The following is an 18,592-nucleotide window of genomic DNA, read 5'->3' on the forward strand; positions in this document are numbered from 1 at the left end:
TTGGTTAGGCTCAGCTGGAATATATTGTACGGTTCTGGGCACCACACTTTAGAATGAAAAGGCATTGAAGAGGATTCAGAGCAGGTTGACCTGGATAATACCAGGGTTGAGGAACTTCAGTTATGTGGAGAGATTGGAGAAGCTGGAATTATTCCACTTACAGCAGAGAAGGTTAAGGAGTGAATCTAATGGATGTATTCAAAGTAACGAGGGGTTTTGAAATATCAAGGAGGAAGGAATTGCTTCCTCTGGCAAGTGGGTCAGTAACCAGAGGTCATAGATTTAAAATAATTGGCAAAAGAACTAGAGGGGAGTTGAGGAGAATTTTAACCGTGAAATTCGGCTTTTCTATTCCCTTATGAATATCGCAGATTATAATGTCCAGGCGGGGTGGGACTGAATGGAGTCCGGAGATTGGAATGGAAGCTCATCAGAATGAACTTGGTCTCATCAGTTTTTGTTATTTTTCCTACCAGTTGCCCGAAGCAGGCGGTGAACCTTCTTCTCGAGAGAGGATCGTCATTTCAGTTCAGAAGGAAAAAGGTATCAAGAAAATCGGGTGACACAGACACGGAATGATCCGAGACTGACAGCAATTCCCATTTAAACTGACACAGACACGGAATGATCCGGGACTAACAGCACATCCCTTTTAAACAGACACAGGCACGGAATGATCCGGACATAAATCATCATTATGGAACATAAGTTTTTCTTACGTTGACCATAAGATTTGCTCCTTTTTGCAATGACTCCGCTTTTCTCTTTGACACTTCGCGGCCATTCTCATTTCAACACGTTCGTGGAAGGAACTTTTGCTGATTTCAGCAAACAACGCAAAAACCTCTGCCCGCCGTTTCGAGAAGGATGGGACTTTCACCAGACCTGCTGAATGAGGGAAAGAAGACTTAAAACACAATAACGACGAGGGTGGGATTCGAACCCACGCGTGCAGAGCACAATGGATTAGCAGTCCATCGCCTTAACCTCTCGGCCACCTCGTCACATAAGGAAACCTGCGAAATCCCTTTTATTCAAAATGAAAATGCTGGTTATGTTGCCAATCTGAAATAACAATAGTAAATGTGGATATCCTCAGCAGGTCAGGCAGAATCTTTAGATATCGAAACAGAGTTAACGTTTCAGGTCGATGACCATCACATGAGTATTACATCACACTCCTGACTTGCGCCTTGCAGATCGGAGAACAGCTTTGGAGAGTCACGAGGTGAGTCACTCACCGCAGAACATCCAGCCTCTGACCTGCTCTGACAGCCACAGTATTTATGTGGCTGGCCCAGTTAAGTTTCTGGTCAATGGTGATCCTCAGGATGTTACTCGGGGGGATTCGGCGATGGTAATGCCATGGTAATGGTAATCTCCCACAGAAGAGATTTACTGGAAAGATTCCAGGGATGAGGGTCTTTAGTTGCATGGATAGACTGGAGAAGCTGAGGTTGTTCTCCTTCGAACAGAGACGGTTGCGAGGAGATTTGATAGAAGTATTCAAAATCATGAAGAGATTAGATAGAGAGAAACTGATCCCGTTGGCGGAAGGGTCAAGGACCAGAGCACATGGATCTCAGGTCTTTGGCAAAAGAACCAAATTTGAAGGAAAAACTTTTTTTACACAGCGAGTGGTTATGATGTGGAATGCACCGCCCGAGGGGGTCTTGGAGGCAGATTCAATCATGGCCTTCAAAAAGGAACTGGATAAGTATTTGAAAGGAAAAAATACAGGGCTACAGTGAAAGGGCGGGGGAGTGGGTCTTGCTGGATTGCTCTTGCAGAGAGCCGGCAAGGACTCAAAGTGCCGAATGGCCTCTTTCCGTGCTGTAACATTTCTATGATTCTATTCTATTTGTAGGAGGCGATGCAAAACGACCGGAGCGTGACGTCAATCGACCTGCTCATGTCCATTCCCTGATAATAAATCCTCGAGTGAGGGAAAGAAGAAATTCATAATTATGGTACATATTTTTTATCTTATGCTGACCATAAGAGATACTTGGTTTACCAGGGGACCATTGTGCACTTTGATTGATAATTCACCTAGATCACACCTTACAGTCCCAACACCTCCGTGCAAGAAACAGTTTAGGTGCTAATTTGACTTTGCTGATTTGAACAAACAGATGTTCGCCAGCAATGCGGAAAGGCACTTCTTAGAAAAGAAGGATTTTTGGTGAAGAGACCAAACTGAACAGCGCCAGCAAATTCTTACAGCGGTGGAATTCGAACCGTTGTAATTCAGAGATCAAATCTAACATTTTCGAAAACTAAGCCACTGTCCCACATGGCAATCGATTCGTTGCGGCTGAAAGATGTCATAGAGCTGAAACGTTACCTCTGGCTCTTTCTCCACAGGTTCTGCCTGACCTGCTGAGTGTTTTCAGCATTTTCTGGTTTAATTTTTATGATTTCAGAATGGCTGTTTTCCTGAATACACCCAATTTGACCCAAGGACGCAGCTCACTCTTTACTTTCCCCACGCGCTTTAAAGTCTGTCGTTTCCGAACAAAATCCCTTCCACGCCGGACATTCAAAGGACCTTTCGCTCACGGCCAACCTCCTGCAATCGACACTTTTTCACCACTGCCGCTCTTTGCATTTCTCCTCATTCCTTTTCAATCATACATTTCCACAGACCTGTTAAAATCAAGTGGAACATTTCCGACCTGACTGCAACGCCCAGATTGCCAAAAGTGCACATTTCAGCCGTCATTCGCAGCGATGTCGCGCCGCCCGTCTCTCCCGCACATCAACTGCTCGGGGAAAAGCGCCAACGACCATGGAAACAAAACCCAGTTCTTCAGTTCACATCCCCCGTGTCACAAGATACCCCATGGAAATTTCACGAGAAGTATGCCTCTGTCCTTCCGATTGCCAGCCCTGCTTTCTTCGTTCTTGTCTCTGGAGCAGTCTCGCAGGTGGGAATGTTTCAAGGCACAAATGAACATTGGTGCGAACGGGACATGTGCCCCCGAGAAACAGCGGTCGATGTGGAGCAAACTTAAAGACATAAGAATGTGAAAGTGAATGTTAGAGTCGGTAAGGCCGCAGTAAAGTCTCAATGAAATGGACCATGATTGTGGAAGGAAAAAAGTCTGGAAGAAGCGGCGGGTCTGAATTTTGGATCTTTCAGCAGAGACACATGAGAGAACAAAGACAGGATACAGACAAATGTGTTGGAGGCAGAAAGAAAAAGAACGAATTAAGAGGAATGAAAAGAGAGTGAAAGAAAGGATGGGATAGAAGGCGATGAAAGAAAGAAAGAAAGAGGGGAGAGAGAAAGACAACCGTGCAATACTCACCCAGCAAACGGGCGCTACTCCCAATCGGCTGCACTTCGCCCCACTGACCCTCGTCCCATTCACAACATCCTACAATATACTGTCAATGCTGTGCAGTGAAACAGAGAATTTAAAGGTATAAAGACACTCACACCGTCCTACAAAACACTTTCAATACCTGTGCAGTGAGACAGCGAGTTTCAAGGTATGGAGGCACTCACACACCGTCCTACAATATACTGTCAATACATGTGCAGTGAGACAGCGAGTTTAAAGGTATAGAGACACTCACCTTTTTGTTCAAAAGTAGCACATCCCAGGAATAAGAGAGAGCGAGGGTCAGTTTCCCTCTCCTGATGTAGCTGAGGCTTGTCAGTCAAGAGTCCCCTCCTCCCAGTATTGGCTGTGGAGGAAGTACAGTGTAGATTTAATGGAATACCTTCAGCCTGACCGAGGTTAGGCTGACTGGCCAGTTATTACTCGATCTATCCCTTTCTCCCTTTTTAAATAACGGTACATCTTTAGCAGTCCTCCAATCCTCCGGCATCACACCTGTAACCAGGGAGGATTGGAAAATGGTGGTCAGAGCCTCCGTTATTTCCTTTCTTGCTTCTATTAACAACCTGGGATATATTTCATCCGGGCCTGGGGATTCAGGTGGAATGATTTGGGTACTTTCTATTTTCTGTTTGCAAAAGTTTGCACCGCAGGTCAAGATCTCAAGTCTCGGTCAAAATTAGGACCACTTCTGGGTTTAAACCTCAAATCGTGAATTATACCACAACTCCAACGAGCCCAAAAACAAATAAATTAACGTGTTGCGGACACATTCTATGAGAGGTCTGTCTGTGCAATGAAAGGGCGTTTTTGATCAGTCATTCTGATATCCGTTTCCTCATGAAGCTTGAACAAATACAAATTCCACACTCTTATTTTGTCGTTTAATTCCACAAATTAGGTGAAAATAATAAATTACGGAAGGCACTGCTGGGAGTTGAACCCAGAATCTCCTGTTTACAAGACAAATACTTTAACCAACTAAGCCACAGCGCCACTTGATAACATTGCTCCCCCACCTCCTCTCACTAATATCTATCAGCGACACGTTACTGTCTGTTTGGGGTTCAGACCGTTTTAGCTTTGTCGATTTCGCTTGTCCGTTTACCTGTGCATCCCAATTTCGCCTGCATTTCTCTCTGTGTTCAACTTTCTGTATCCCTCAGTGCGTTGATACACGGATGATTATGTGTGCTTGTGTTTGTTACATTAAATAAATTAGGGGTTCAGACAATTCTCGCTCTGACATTGGACAACTATTGACCCAAACTTTACAGCGAAGTGTTGTTTATTATGGTGCCGAAACTAAAAAATCGTAAGAGGTCCAAAAAGGGAAAAGGAGATAAACTTGTGAGGGAAAATATTGACAACAATCAAGGTTTTTACACGTATATTAAGAGAAAAAAGGGTGACTAAGAGTAATGTGGGCCCCTTAAAGACAGATGGAGGTGATATTGTAATTGAAAATCAGGAAATGCCAGAGTTGCTAAATATTTACTTTTCATCGGTCTTCACAGAAATGGATGGGGCTAACATACCAGAGACACGAGGAAAACTGAAAATAAATCAAGGGGATTCATATAAGTAAAATAATGGTAATGGAGAAAATAATGAGACGAAAGATAGACAAATCTCCAGGACCTGATGTTTACCATCCCAGGGGACTAAGAGGAATAGGCGAGGAAATTGTACATGTTTTAGTCATGATCGTTCAAAAGACTCTTGATTCAGGAATTGTTCCTTTGATTGAAACATTGTCACTCTCACTCCATTATTTAGGATGGGTAGGAGAGATAAAGTTAGAAATTAAAGACCCATTAGTCTGAAGTCTGTTGTGGGGGAGTTACCAGTATCTGTTATTAGGGAAATAATGACTGAACACTTGGATAAATATGAAGTCATCAGCGAGAGCCAGCATGGATTTGTAAAGGGTAAGTCAAGTCTAACAAAACTAGTTGAACTTTTTGAAGGTGTAACTAACGTGGTAGATAATGGAGTTTCCTTGGGTGTTATATAATATTCACTTCCAGATGCATTCGATAAGGTACCACATAAGAAGCTATGAACAACAATGAGAGTGCGTAGAATTTAAGACAACCTAATGAAATGGGTTCGGAGTTGGTGAGAAGGTTGGAGACAGAGACCCCGGATAATAAGGTATGTACTCAAATTGGCAGGATGTGATCAGTGCTGGGGCATTAGCTTTTGACTATATGTATAAATAACGTAGGTGAAGGTATAGGAAGCCGTATCGCCACGTTTGTCGCTAACATCAAATTAGATATCACAGTGAGTAGCGTTTCTGGGTGTATAAGGTTGTGGTGCAATCGGTCAGCCTGCGGTAATTCGAGGACTCTAGATAATACCCAGGTTATGAATTCGAGTCGCACATTGGATAGACAAACCTTCCAATCCGAGCATTTTGACCGGAGTTCAAGGTGCAACTGGCATGTTCCATAAAGCATCTACTTCTTAGTGTTCCTATGTAGGCACTTGTGGGTACTTGAGTTCCTCTGGCCGACCGTCTTGCAATAGCAGGTGCGAGTTTACTTGTTTATAAGGGAAGAGGGGGCGATTAGCGACAGCTGATAAAGCAAAGCGGCCGACACGAGGTCCTTAAATCTAAAGAACCAAACACACAAATCTTCTTTTCGTTGAGTGGATATTCGTCGATTGGAAGTTTCGTGTGAGGAAAATTTGGAAGGGAAATCTGCTGCCTGGTGTCACTGTGTAACGGGTGAAACTATTCAGCTTACAGATGTTAATACGCTGAAAGGTCGAGAGGTTTATTCCAGCTCCCGTGTGGGACAAGTTTAGCTTTTGAGCCACTGGGTAAAGTGTTATTTTAATTGGTGCTAACGATTGACAAGACATTTGGCACAAACAAACAGAATTGTAAACTCACGAGTTCGCTCTCCACGTTTCTTACATCATGTTCAACAGAAACAAGGAATCCCCTCAACACGTCACTGAGAATTTTCAAAAAGGGATCCTCATCATGGTTCGACGTCAACGAGGGATAATTCCGACCACAGGAATCTGCAGAATGGAAACTTTTCTAATCGCGAGTCCGGGTAGCTCAATCGGAAGAACATCGGACTTTAAAACCCGATAATGATCTGAAGGTTCAAAGTCTGGTTCAGGCTGTAAATTTTGAAACAGCTGGCAAGTTCTGTCTTTGCAACGGAGCAACAACTGCGGGACAGACGAGGCCTGCGATGTGCTGTCAAAGCTTCGGTGGTATCCTGTTTCCCAGGGATGGACAGAAATGCGCTTTCTTCGGCGGCATTCGCTTCTTTCCGCCAGCAACGTGTGATTGGAGAGAGCGGGGCCGGACAGGCGGCCTGAATGTTGTTGCTGTCGTGGCTTCACTCAATCCGGGAGCTGGGGAACATCGAAATCGAAAAACTGATGGATGCAGTGCTGTTTAGAACTGCAGTTATTAACCGAGGAAGCGCTGCAGGATTCTATAATGATCTCTCACAAATCAACTGAAATCTGTCGCAATGTGCAGCTTTGAGAGGGGCTTTCTGCACCGTTAGGGCAGGGAACGGGAGTGACGGAGAGACACTGTCGGTAACTCTGTAATGCTTGAGTTTGTGTCGAACTGTACAGAGCTTCGATGAGGTGTTCTGTTTTTTTTCATATTTAACTACAGAGTGAATTCTTGCTTCATTTATATTCACTAATTGTTGGTGGATAACGTTTTCAAAATGTTTCCGCTCGGTTTCGAACCGGAGTTATTTAGTGTGTTCGGCGTGCGTGATAATTACTGCACGACGAAAAGTTCACTGTGGAAATGCATATTGGCATAACTCAGATGATAGCTGCCGTCTACAAATGCTCTCAGTGCGAGAGCCGGGTCAGATTCCCGTTCAGGGAATTAACTTTTACAAAATAGTTTATTGTATTAATTTCGCAAAACTCATTAAACTCTGTAAAAAAGACGAATACTCGTTCTAATCGCCATTAATCAACCAGCAACATTCTGTTTCAGACTGAAGGAAATCCTAACATTTTTTAATCATTCATGGGATGTCAGCGTCGGTGGAAAGGCCAGCACTTATTGCCCAATCCTAATTGCCCTTGAGAAGATGGAGGTGATCCGTCTTCTTGAACCGCTGCAGTCCGTGTGGTGAAGGTTCTCCCACGGTGCTGCAATGTAGGGAGTTCCAGGATTTTGAACCAGCGACGATGAAGGAACGGCGATATATTTCCAAGTAACGATGGTGTGTGACTTGGAGGGGGCGTGCAGGTTGCGGTGTTCATATGTGCCTTCTGCCCTTGTCCTTCCAGGTGGTAGAGGTCGCGGGTTTGGGAGGTGCATCTTGTGGATGGTACACACTGCAGCCACGGTGCGCTGGTGGTGGAGGGAGTGAATGTTTAAGGTGGTGGATGATGTGCCAATCAAGTGGGCTGCTTTTTCCTGAGTTGTGTCGAGCCTCCTGAGTGTTGTTGGAGCTGCACTCATCCAGGCAAGTGGAGAGTATTCCATCACACTCCTGACTTATGCCTTGTAGATGTTAGAAAGGTTTCGGGGAGTCACGAGTCTCCAGTGCAATCACATCTTTCCTGTAATGTGATGACCACAACTGCACGCAGTACTCAAGTTGTGGCCTAACTAATGTTATGTGCAGTTCAAGCATAACCTCACTGCTATTACAGTCTATGCCTCGGCTAATTAAGGAAAGTATCCGGTATGCCTTTTAACCACCTTATCTACCTGTCCATCTACCTTCAACGATCTGTGGACATGCACTCCAAGGTCCCTGTGTTCATCTACACCTATCAGTATCCTCCCAAACAAGATAGTTTCAGAGCAACTAATTCTGAAACGTCTTACTTGATAATACAGGTCGTACAGTCAAAACCATTTGGTAAAGGGAGACTAATATTAGTGACTGAAAATAGTTTGTGCACAAGTTGATATTGCTGTACACCAGAATAGAAAACGAGATGCGATGGACAGAAACGGTCTGAAAGATGGCTGATCGGCTGTGGGAGGCAGCGGACATTTATACTGGCTCTGCGACAGCCAGTGGTTTGTTTTTCTCGGGGTATGATTCTCACTTTGGGGATTTTATTGATTAATGATCCGAATGGTCCCGGGTTCGAATCCACGACGACCCTGACAACTAGAAGGCTTTTTGTGAAAAGTCACCAATTGGCTTCTGATACCTTTTCAGTGTTGCTGTTGGTCGAATTGAATTATATGTAAAGCATTTTTAAGATCAAGAGGTGAGAGTGCGGAACTTTCCAAGGCGAAACACATGTGAAGTAAATAAATGTCTCAAGCTGATGAGGAGATTGAAGCTCGATGTGAATTTACCTTCAGGCGGCCTCATTGATATTAGATGACAGGATAGAAAGCCACATATCCAAGTTAGCTGATAACACCAAGATGGGCAGCATTGTACGCAGTGCAGATGGAAGAACAATATTACAGAGAGGCATTAATATAATAAATGAAAGGGCAAAACTGTGACAAATGGATTTCAATTTAGTCCAGTGTGAGTTCATCCACTTTGGACCTAAATAGGATATTTCAGAATACTTTCTAAATGATGAAATGCTCGACGCTGTGGAGGTCCAAAGGGACTTGGGGTCCAGCTACATAGTCATTAGAATGTCATGGACAGGTGCAGAAAATAATCAAAAAGTTTAATGTAATGCTGGCCTTTATATTTAGAGGAATAGAATACTAGAGAATAGACATTATGCTACAGCTATTCAAATATCTGGTTAGACCACACTTGTAGTACTGTGTTCAGTTCTGGGCACCGCACCTGCGGAAGGATAAATTGGCTGTGGAGGGAGTGCAGTGTCGATTTACCACAATGATACCTGGACTCCAAGGGTTAAATTCCGCCGAGAGATTACACAAACGAGGTTTGTATACCCTGGAATTTGGTAGGTTAAGGGCTGATTTCATCGAAGTTTTCAAGATATTAAGGGGAACTGTTGGGGTAGATAGAGAGAAACTATTTCTGCTCGTTGGGTGCCTGGGACGAGGAGACATCGGATAAACATTAGAGTCAGCAATTTCAGGAGAGAAGTTGGGAAACACTTCCACAAGCAAAGGGAGGTAGAAGTTTGGAGCTCTCTTTCGCAAATAGCTGTTGATGCGAGCTTAATTGTTAATTTTAAACCTGAGATTGATAGTTTTTTGTGAACCAAAGGAATTAAGGTTTCTGATGCTCAGGCGGTTTTCTGGAGGTCAGTCACAGATCAGCCATTATCTCATTGAATTGCGGAACAGTCTCGAGGGGCGAAATGGCCGAATCCAGTTCCCAAGTTGCTCATTGGTGCAGAATGCAAAACGATCCTGCATTGGCCGGGAATCGAACCCGAGTCCTTCGCGTGGGAGGCGAGAATTCTACCACTGAACCACCAATGCTGGTACATCGACTAACTGCAAATGTCCACTTCCGTCTCTTCGCTCTCATCGTGAATGAAAGCAGCAATTTGAGTAAAGTTTACTTCTGGTCGAGTGCATATTGTGACGACACCGAGACAGACGACAATGTCGTTTCAGCGCAGTTCATTCTGTAAAGTGTTACTTGATATTACAAGTCGTACATTCAAAACGAATTTGATAAAGAGAGACTAATATTGTTGATGTGAAATAATTGGTGCAGAACCTGATATTGCTCTGCATCGTACATGGTACAAGAAGCGAGATTGGATGGACATCGCGTTCTGAAAGGATGGCGGATCGGGTATATGGGAGCGGAATTTTACCCTCGCTGAACGTCTCCGTTGCCTTTGGGTCTGATTTTTGCTCAGGGAGTTTCACTGGTTCAAACAGGATGAGCCCCGTTGTGTCCCCATTTTTAATCCAAAGTCACCAATTGGTTTCTCACATCTTTTCAGCGGTGCAGAAGGCAGGTTTGACTTATCTCCAGCAGAGCATGTTTGAGCACCAGAGGAGAGAATGCAGAGGGTTTGTCCACGAAACACACGTAGACGAAATGAAGATAATCTTTCAAGAAGTTTTACAGATTGAAGCCGGCACGTGAATTTATCACAATTCAGGCGATCTCATGTGTGCAGAATGAAAAGGTAAAGGATGCTGCATTGGCCTGGAACCAAACCCCTGGTTTCCCACCGGCAGACGAGGGTTCCACCACTGAACCGCTAATGTACACACAGCTGCAGGTTGCACGTGTAGCGTTGGACATATGTCTTGAATATGCAGTCTGCAAAGCTCCTGGGCAGCCTGTTTCACAGCCGCGCGGTACCTGTGGGGTAACGAGCGAATTATGCAAGGCATGGACTTTGAAATTCACCTGGGCGTTCAAAACCAACTCACACTCATAGTGCGAAATGCTCAAATAAATATGAGCTGTAATTACGAGGCACTACTTCTCTCAGAGATAAAGAGATAATCCAGCCAAATGTTTACCTATAAGATTTCACGATATGGGGTTTAATTTAAGCTGCACCTTAAATTCAGCTTAATCACCGAATGTGGAGATTTGTGCTATTATTTTCTTTGCGTGCTTCTCTCTACCTCTGTCTGCATTTCTTCTCTCTCTCTGTGTTTTCCCCTGATGGACTTATCAGGCTTCCTTGAACGGCTAGGTCCGGATGGAAAATGGCTGTCGGATCTTCAGTCAAATGTTGTATTTCGACGGGATGATCTTTGCGATGTTCCGTCTCCGTTTTCGGAAAACGGAGACGGAACATCTGAAGGCCCAGATGGGCCTTCCCCTCCTCAGGTCCCGTCACCTCCGGGTAATGGGAATGCACCTGATCTATCACTCGGCCTTAATATCTGTATTCTCATTGCTTAAGAATAAGATAACGGGGTGACAGCTATTCTCAGGTCACATTTTAGAAATTAATACGTAACAGATTTATTCGAAAACTAGAAGCACGTGGGGTTAAAGGACCAGTGGTAATGCGGGCACGTAATTGGCTAAGGGATAGGAGGCAGAGAGTAGTGGTGAACGGATGTTTTTCTGACTGGAGGGAAACATGCAGTGGGATCCCCCAGGGGTCGGTACCAGGACTATTGCTTTTCTTGTTATATATAAATGACTTGGATGTGGGAATAGGGAGTACAGTTTCGAATTTTGCGGATATTGCAAAAGTTGAAAAAGTTGAAAATAGTGAGGAAGACAGTAGCAGATTTCAGGAGGACATGGACAGAATGGTGAAATGGGCAGCCACGTGTCAGATTTAATGCAGATCAGTGTGAAGTGATGCACTTTTGGAAGAAGAACATGGAGAGTTAGTATAATCTAAATGGAACAATTTATGCAAGAGCAGAGGAACCTGGAGGTGCATATTCACAAAACACGGCAAGTTGTTAAGGCGGTTTAGAAAGCATAAGGGATACTTTGCTTTGTAAATAAGGGCATTGAATACAAAAAAAAGGAAGTCATACTAATCCTTACAAATCAGTGGTTAGGCCTCAGCTGGACGATATGTACAGTTCTGGACACCACACTTAAGGATGAAAAGGCATTGAAGGGGATTCAGAGCAGGTTGACCTGGATGATACCAGTGATGAGGGACTTCAGTTATATGCAGAGATTGGAGATGGTGGGATTATTCTCCTTACAGCAGAGATGGTTAACGGGAGACCTCATAGAGATATTCAAAATAATGAGGGGTTTTGAAAGAGCAAGTAGGGAGTAACTGTTTCCTCTGGGAAGTGGGTCGGTAACCAGAGGTCATAGATTTAAAATAATTGGGAAAAGAACTAGAGGGGAATTGAGGAGAATTGTTTCACACTGAGGGTTTGTTAAGATCTGGAACGCACTTCCTGAAAGGGCGGTGGAAGCAGATTCCATTGGATCATTCAAACGGCAATTGGACATATTGAAGAGGACTAATTTGCAGGATTATGGGGAAAAATCTGGGGTGTGGGTCGAAATGGAAAGGTCTTCGAAAGAGCCAGCACAGGTACGATGGCCGAATGGCCTCCTTCTGTGCTGTAGGATTCCATGATTACCTTCTGAATCATTACAATTGATGCTATTCAGTGTTGACGAAACAAGAAAATTATAATCGTGATATTCGGCTTCGCCATTCCCTTATGAATATCGCAGATTATAATATCTGGGGGAGGGGGGGGGATGAATGGGGGATAGAGTGCGGAGATTGGAATGGAAGCCCAGCAGATTGAACTTGGTCTCATCAGTTTTTGTTATTTTTCCTACCAGTTGCCCGATGCAGGCGGTGAACCTTCTCCTCGAGAGAGGATCGTCATTTCAGTTCGGAAGGAAAAAAGGTATCAAGAAAATCGGGTGACACAGACAGGGAATGATCCGGGACTTACAGCAGAGCTTTTTAAACAGACACAGAAAAGGAATAATCTGGGCCTTACGGCACATCCCTTTTCAACAGACAGAGACACGGAATAATCTGGAATTTACGGCACATCAGTTTTAAACAGACACAGACACTGAATGATACAGGACTTACCGCAAATCCTTTTAAACAGACACAGACACGGAATGATACAGGACTTACAGCACATCCCTTTTAAACAGACACAGACACGGAATGATCCAGGACTTACAGCACATCCCTTTTAATCAGACACAGACACGGAGTGATCCGGGACTTACAGCACATCCCTTTTAAACAGACACAGACACGGAATGATCCGGGACTTACAGCACATCCCTTTTAAACAGACACAGACACGGAATGATCCGGGACTTACAGCACATCCCTTTTAAACAGGCAGAGACACAGAATGATCCGGGACTGACAGCACATCCCTTTTAAACAGACACAGACACGGAATGATCCGGGACTTACCGCAAATCCTTTTAAACAGACACAGACACGGAATGATCCGGGACTTACAGCACATCCCTTTTAAACAGGCAGAGACACAGAATGATCCGGGACTGACAGCACATCCCTTTTAAACAGACACAGACACGGAATGATCCGGGACTGACAGCACATCCCTTTTAAACAGACACAGACACGGAATGATCCGGGACTTACAGCACACCCTTTTAAACAGACACAGACACGGAATGATCCAGGAATTACCGCAAATCCTTTTAAACAGACAGAGACACGGAATGATCCGGGACTTACAGCGCCTCCCTTTTAAACAGACAGAGACACGGAATGATCCGGGACTTACAGCACATCCCGTTTAAGCAGGCAGAGACACAGAATGATCCGGGACATACAGCACATCCCTTTTAAACAGACAGAGACACGGAATGATCCGGGACATACAGCACATCCCTTTTAAACAGACAGAGACACGGAATGATCCGGGACTTACAGCACATCCCTTTTAAACAGGCAGAGACACAGAATGATCCGGGACATACAGCACATCCCTTTTAAACAGAGAGAGACGGAATGATCCGGGACTTACAGCACATCCCTTTTAAGCAGGCAGAGACACAGAATGATCCGGGACATACAGCACATCCCTTTTAAATAGACACAGACACAGAATGATCCGGGACTTACAACCCATCCCTTTTGAACAGACACAGACACGGAATGATCCGGGACTTACAGTACATCGCTTTTAAATAGACACAGACACGGAATGATCCGGGACTTACAACCCATCCCTTTTGAACAGACACAGACACGGAATGATCCGGGACTGACAACCCATCCCTTTTGAACAGACACAGACACGGAATGATCCAGGATATAAACCACAATTATGGTCGATTAGTTTCTCTGACGTTGACCATAAGATCGACTCTTTTTACCAGGACACCGCTGTCCGTTTGTTCCGTCGCGATTTCACAATCTCAACACCTTCGTGGAAGGAAATGTTGCTGATTGCAGCAAACAACGCAAAAACCTCCGTCTGCCGTTTCGAGAAGCATGGGACTTACAGCCACAACTTCTGGATGGAGTGAATGAGAGAAACAAGACTTCAACACAATACCGACGAGGATGGGATTCGACCCACGCGTGCAGAGCAAAATACATTAACAATCGATTGATTTAACCGCTCGACCGCCGCGTCACATAAGCAGAAACTGGAAAGCCCTTTTATTCAAAATGAAAATACTGGCTATGTTGCCAATCTGAAATAATAACAGTCGATGCTGGAAATCGTCAGCATTTCAGACAGAATCTTTAGATATAGAAGTAGAGTTAATGTTTCAGGTCGATGACCTTTCGTCTGAGTCAGAATAAAAGCGCTTTTATTTTCATTTTTTTGAATGCAAAGCCCTGGATTCTGAGGACAAGAATGTCTGACCATACAATATGACCTGCCCATGCACCCAAATCGAGAATGTTGAAAATATCCAGTCAGCAGAAAACTTCGGTGGAAGAACAGATTTTGTCACTGCATGCAGCATGCTGGAAGGACCAAAGACTAATGGTGAGCGTGGGGAATTGCCAGGATACCAAGCATTAGGATTCACTCGATATTTTGGCAGAGAGACCTTTGATGAATTTCAGATGGAACAGCAACATGTTGAAATCCAGTCGGTGTGTGAAAGAAAGCGAGTGCTGATGGAAGGGGCTGGGAGTTCAGCAGTGTGGAACCGTGTGCCCAAACACAGCAGTTAAATCCGATTCCCAATTAGTGAACCCATCCAAAAGGTCTGTTTGTTTGGTTGAGGGTTTTTTTATTCGTCCATGGGATGTGGGCGTCGCTGGCGAGGCCGGCATTTATTGCCTATCACTAATTGCCCTTGAAAAGATGGTGGTGAGCCGCCTTCTTGAACAGATGCAGTCCGTGTGGTGAAGGTTCTCCCACACTGCTGTTCGGTCGTGAGTTCCAGGATTTCGAACCAACGACTTGGAGGGGAACGTGCAGGTGGTATTGTTCCCATCTGCCTGCTGTCCTTGTCCTGCTAGCTGGGAGAGATCGTGGGTTTGGGAGGTGCTGTCGAAGAAGCCTTGGCGAGTTGCTGCAGTGCATCTTATGGATGGTAAACACTGCAGCCACTGTGCGCCGGTGGTGAAGTGAATGAATGTTTAGGGTGGTGGATGGGGTGCCAATCAAGCGGGCTGCTTTGTTTTGGGTGTTGTCGAGCTTCTTGAGTGTTGTTGGAGCTGCACTCATCCAGGCAAGTAGAGAGTATTCCATCACACTCCTCACTAGTGCCTTGTAGGTGGTGGAAATGTTTTGGGGAGTCAGGAGAATATCCAGCGTCTGACCTGCTCTTGCAGCCACTGTATTTATGTGGCTGGTCCAGTTACGTTTCTGGTCAATGTGACCCCAAGGATGTTGATGGTTGGGGATTCGGCGATGGTAATGCCGTTGAATGTCAAGTGGACATGGTGAGACTCTTTCTTGTTGGAGACAGTCATTGCCTGGCACTTTTCTGGCGCGAATGTTACTTGGCACTCATCAGCCCAAGCCTGGATGTTGTCCAGGTCTTGCTGCATGCGGGCACGGACTGCTTCTTTATCTGAATGGTTGCGAATGGAACTGAACACCGTGCAATCATCAGCGAACATTCCCATTTCTGACTTTATGATGGAGGGAAGGTCATTGATGAAGCAGCTGAAGATGGTTGGGCCTAGGACACTGCCCTGTACTGTACATTACTTTTTAATATTATAGCTAAGCAGAGCACTTGAGCAGTCGCAGCTGTGACTTTGACTTTTCTCCCTCTTCTCCAGATCTCCCCGGCAACTGCCACTAACCAACTGCAATCTTCTGTCTCACTTCTCCACGAGAAAGTTCCGTGCCTCCGTTTTCAAATGAAATAACGTCCATCTCTTCAGTCACGGACAGCCCAGAGAGGGTTTCTGAGTCTCAGGTCCCACTTTGCCTCAATCCTCCATGAAGTACCATGAAAAAATGTCCTTCAGTTAATAATAATATAAATGAAAGTTCTTATCTTTTGGAGTTTTGTTCAGATTCCACGGCTTTTAAAGATCATTGCGGATATTTGACGAAGCGCCTCTTGATTGGCGGCTTCTCTTTGATTAAGATTCCGAAGCGACCATTGAGAGGCCGAAAATCAAGCTGTTTGTCAGAAACACTGTTATTTCGGTACTGATGAAAGCAGTATGGGTTCTGGAAGTGCTCAGGTTGTGAGTTTCAGTCTCACCTTCAACAATCCAACATTTCACTTCGGGCATTTTGTTCAAAGTGCAACTGGTATGTTCCATGATGCATCTACTTCTTAGTGTTCCCATGTGGGCACTTGCGTTCCTCTGGCCTTCCGTCTTGCTTGAGCAGATGCGAGTTTCGTTGTTTTCGAGGGAGAGGGCGATCTCAGCGTCAGCTGTCATGGCAAAGGGGCCGGGATGAGATCTTTAAATGGAAGGAACCAAACGTACGATTATTCTTTTCGTTGAGCGGATATTCATCGGTTGGAAGTTTCGTGTGGGGAAAATTTGGAAGGGAAATCTGCTGCCTGGTGTCACTGTGAAACGGGTGAAATTATTCAGCTTACAGATGTTAATACGCTGAAAGGTCGAGAGGCCTTTTCCAACTCCCGTGTGGGACAAGTTCAGCTTTTGGGCCAATGGGTAAAGTGTTATTTTAATTGGAGCTAACGAATGACAAGACATTTGGCACAAACAAGAAGAATTTTAGCTCACGAGTTCGCTGTCCATGTTTCTTGGATCATGTTCAATAAAATCAAGGATACCCCTCAACACGTGACTGAGAATTTTAGAACAGTGACCATCACCCCTGTTCGACGTCTTCGAGGGATAATTCAGAGTCCTCTTATGAATATTTAAGATGGGAACTAAACGATTAGCGAGCCAGGGTAGCTCGTTCGTTAAAGCATCAAACATTTAAAGCGGGTAGTGATATCAGGGTCCAGTGTTCAAGGTATAAATTTTGAAACAGCTGGTAAATTCTGAGTTTGTTGCGGAGCAACAGCTCCGGGACAGACGATGCCTGCGATGTGTTGTCAAAGGTTCGGTGGTGTCTTGTTTCCCAGGGATGGGCAGTAATGCGTTGTCTGCAGCGGGATTTGCAGCTTCCCGCCAGCAACGTGTGATTGGAGAGAGCGGGGCCGAAAGAGGGGCTTAATGTTGTTTCTGTCGTGGCCTCAATCAATCCGGGAGCTGGGGAACATCGAGCATCGAAAAACTGATGTTTGTTGCCGCGGCCGCAATTCTGTCTATAACTGTGGTTATTAACCGAAGCTGCACTGCAGGAGCCTTCAATGATCTCTCACAAATCAGCTTAAATTATTCGCAATGTGCAGTTTTGAGAGGGGCTTTCTGCACCGTCAGTGCAGGGAACGTGAGTGAGTGTGAAACACTGTCTGTATATGTGTAGTGTTTGAGTTTGTATTGAACTATACAGAGAATGGAAAATATACCTGTTCAGTGAGGTGTGGTATTTTATTCACATTGAACCACAGACTGAATTCTTGCTTTTTCACACTTATTGATTTTTAGTGGGTAACGTTTTCAAAATGTTTCTGCCCGGTTTCGAACCGGGGACCTTTCGCGTGTTAGGCAAACGTGATAACCACTACACTACAGAAACGCTGTTGCATACGATCTTGTAGGAAACCCTCAGAAGATAGCTGCCGTCTGCAAATGCTCTCAGTGTGGGAGACGGGTCCCTTTCCCGTTCAGGGGATTAACTTCTACAAAATAGTTTACTGTATTAATTTCGCAATACTCATTAAACTCTGAAAAAAGACGAATAGTTGTTCAAAACGCCATTAATCAACTAATAACTTTTTGTTTCAGGCTGACGGAAATCCTAACTTTTTTTTAATGTATTCATTCACCAGGCAGAATATAGAAAGTTCAGAGGGGATGTGAAAGAGGAAATAAGAGGGTCAAAGAGAGAGTATAAGAATAGACTGGCGGCCAACATAAAAGGGAATCCAAAAGTCTTCTACAGGCATGTAAACATTAAACGGGTCGTAAGAGCCCTACTCTGATCAGGGACCATAAAGGAGATCTGCACATGGAGGCAGAGTGGGTGGCTCAGGGACTAAATGAATACTTTGCATTTGTCTTTAACAAAGATGAAGATGCTGCCAGAGTCTCAGTATAGGAACATATAGTTGAGATACCAGATGGGCGAAACATTGGTAAAAAAGAGGTACTTGAAAGGCTATCTGCACTGAAAGTAGATAAGTCACCCGATCCGGATGGGATGCATCTTAGGTTGCTGATATAAGTAAGAGGGGAAATTGCAGAGGTACTGGCCATAATCATCCAAATATCCAAAGATACGGCGGTGGTGCAGAGGAGCGGAGAATTGCAAATGTTACACCCTAGTTCAAGAAAGAGTGCAAGGGTGAACCCAGCAACAAGAGGCCTGTCAGGTTACCTCAGTATTGGGG

General features: G+C 44.6%; 4 non-coding genes across 4 annotated transcripts; all 4 read right to left on the reverse strand.

The window, feature by feature from the left end:
• Positions 1-922: 922 nt before the first annotated feature.
• On the reverse strand, positions 923-1,004 carry trnas-gcu (transfer RNA serine (anticodon GCU)). Its single transcript has one exon. It is a non-coding gene; the product is annotated as a tRNA-Ser (tRNA).
• A 3,268-nt stretch (positions 1,005-4,272) lies between these two features.
• trnat-ugu (transfer RNA threonine (anticodon UGU)) lies at positions 4,273-4,346 on the reverse strand. The gene has a single exon. It is a non-coding gene; the product is annotated as a tRNA-Thr (tRNA).
• A 5,330-nt stretch (positions 4,347-9,676) lies between these two features.
• trnag-ccc (transfer RNA glycine (anticodon CCC)) lies at positions 9,677-9,747 on the reverse strand. Its single transcript has one exon. It is a non-coding gene; the product is annotated as a tRNA-Gly (tRNA).
• Positions 9,748-17,705: 7,958 nt separating this feature from the next.
• trnav-aac (transfer RNA valine (anticodon AAC)) lies at positions 17,706-17,778 on the reverse strand. Its single transcript has one exon. It is a non-coding gene; the product is annotated as a tRNA-Val (tRNA).
• Between the last annotated feature and the right edge of the window lie 814 nt (positions 17,779-18,592).

The sequence above is a fragment of the Heptranchias perlo genome, chromosome 20 (genome assembly GCF_035084215.1).
Source record: "Heptranchias perlo isolate sHepPer1 chromosome 20, sHepPer1.hap1, whole genome shotgun sequence".
In the NCBI taxonomy this organism is placed as follows: Eukaryota; Metazoa; Chordata; class Chondrichthyes; order Hexanchiformes; family Hexanchidae; genus Heptranchias; species Heptranchias perlo.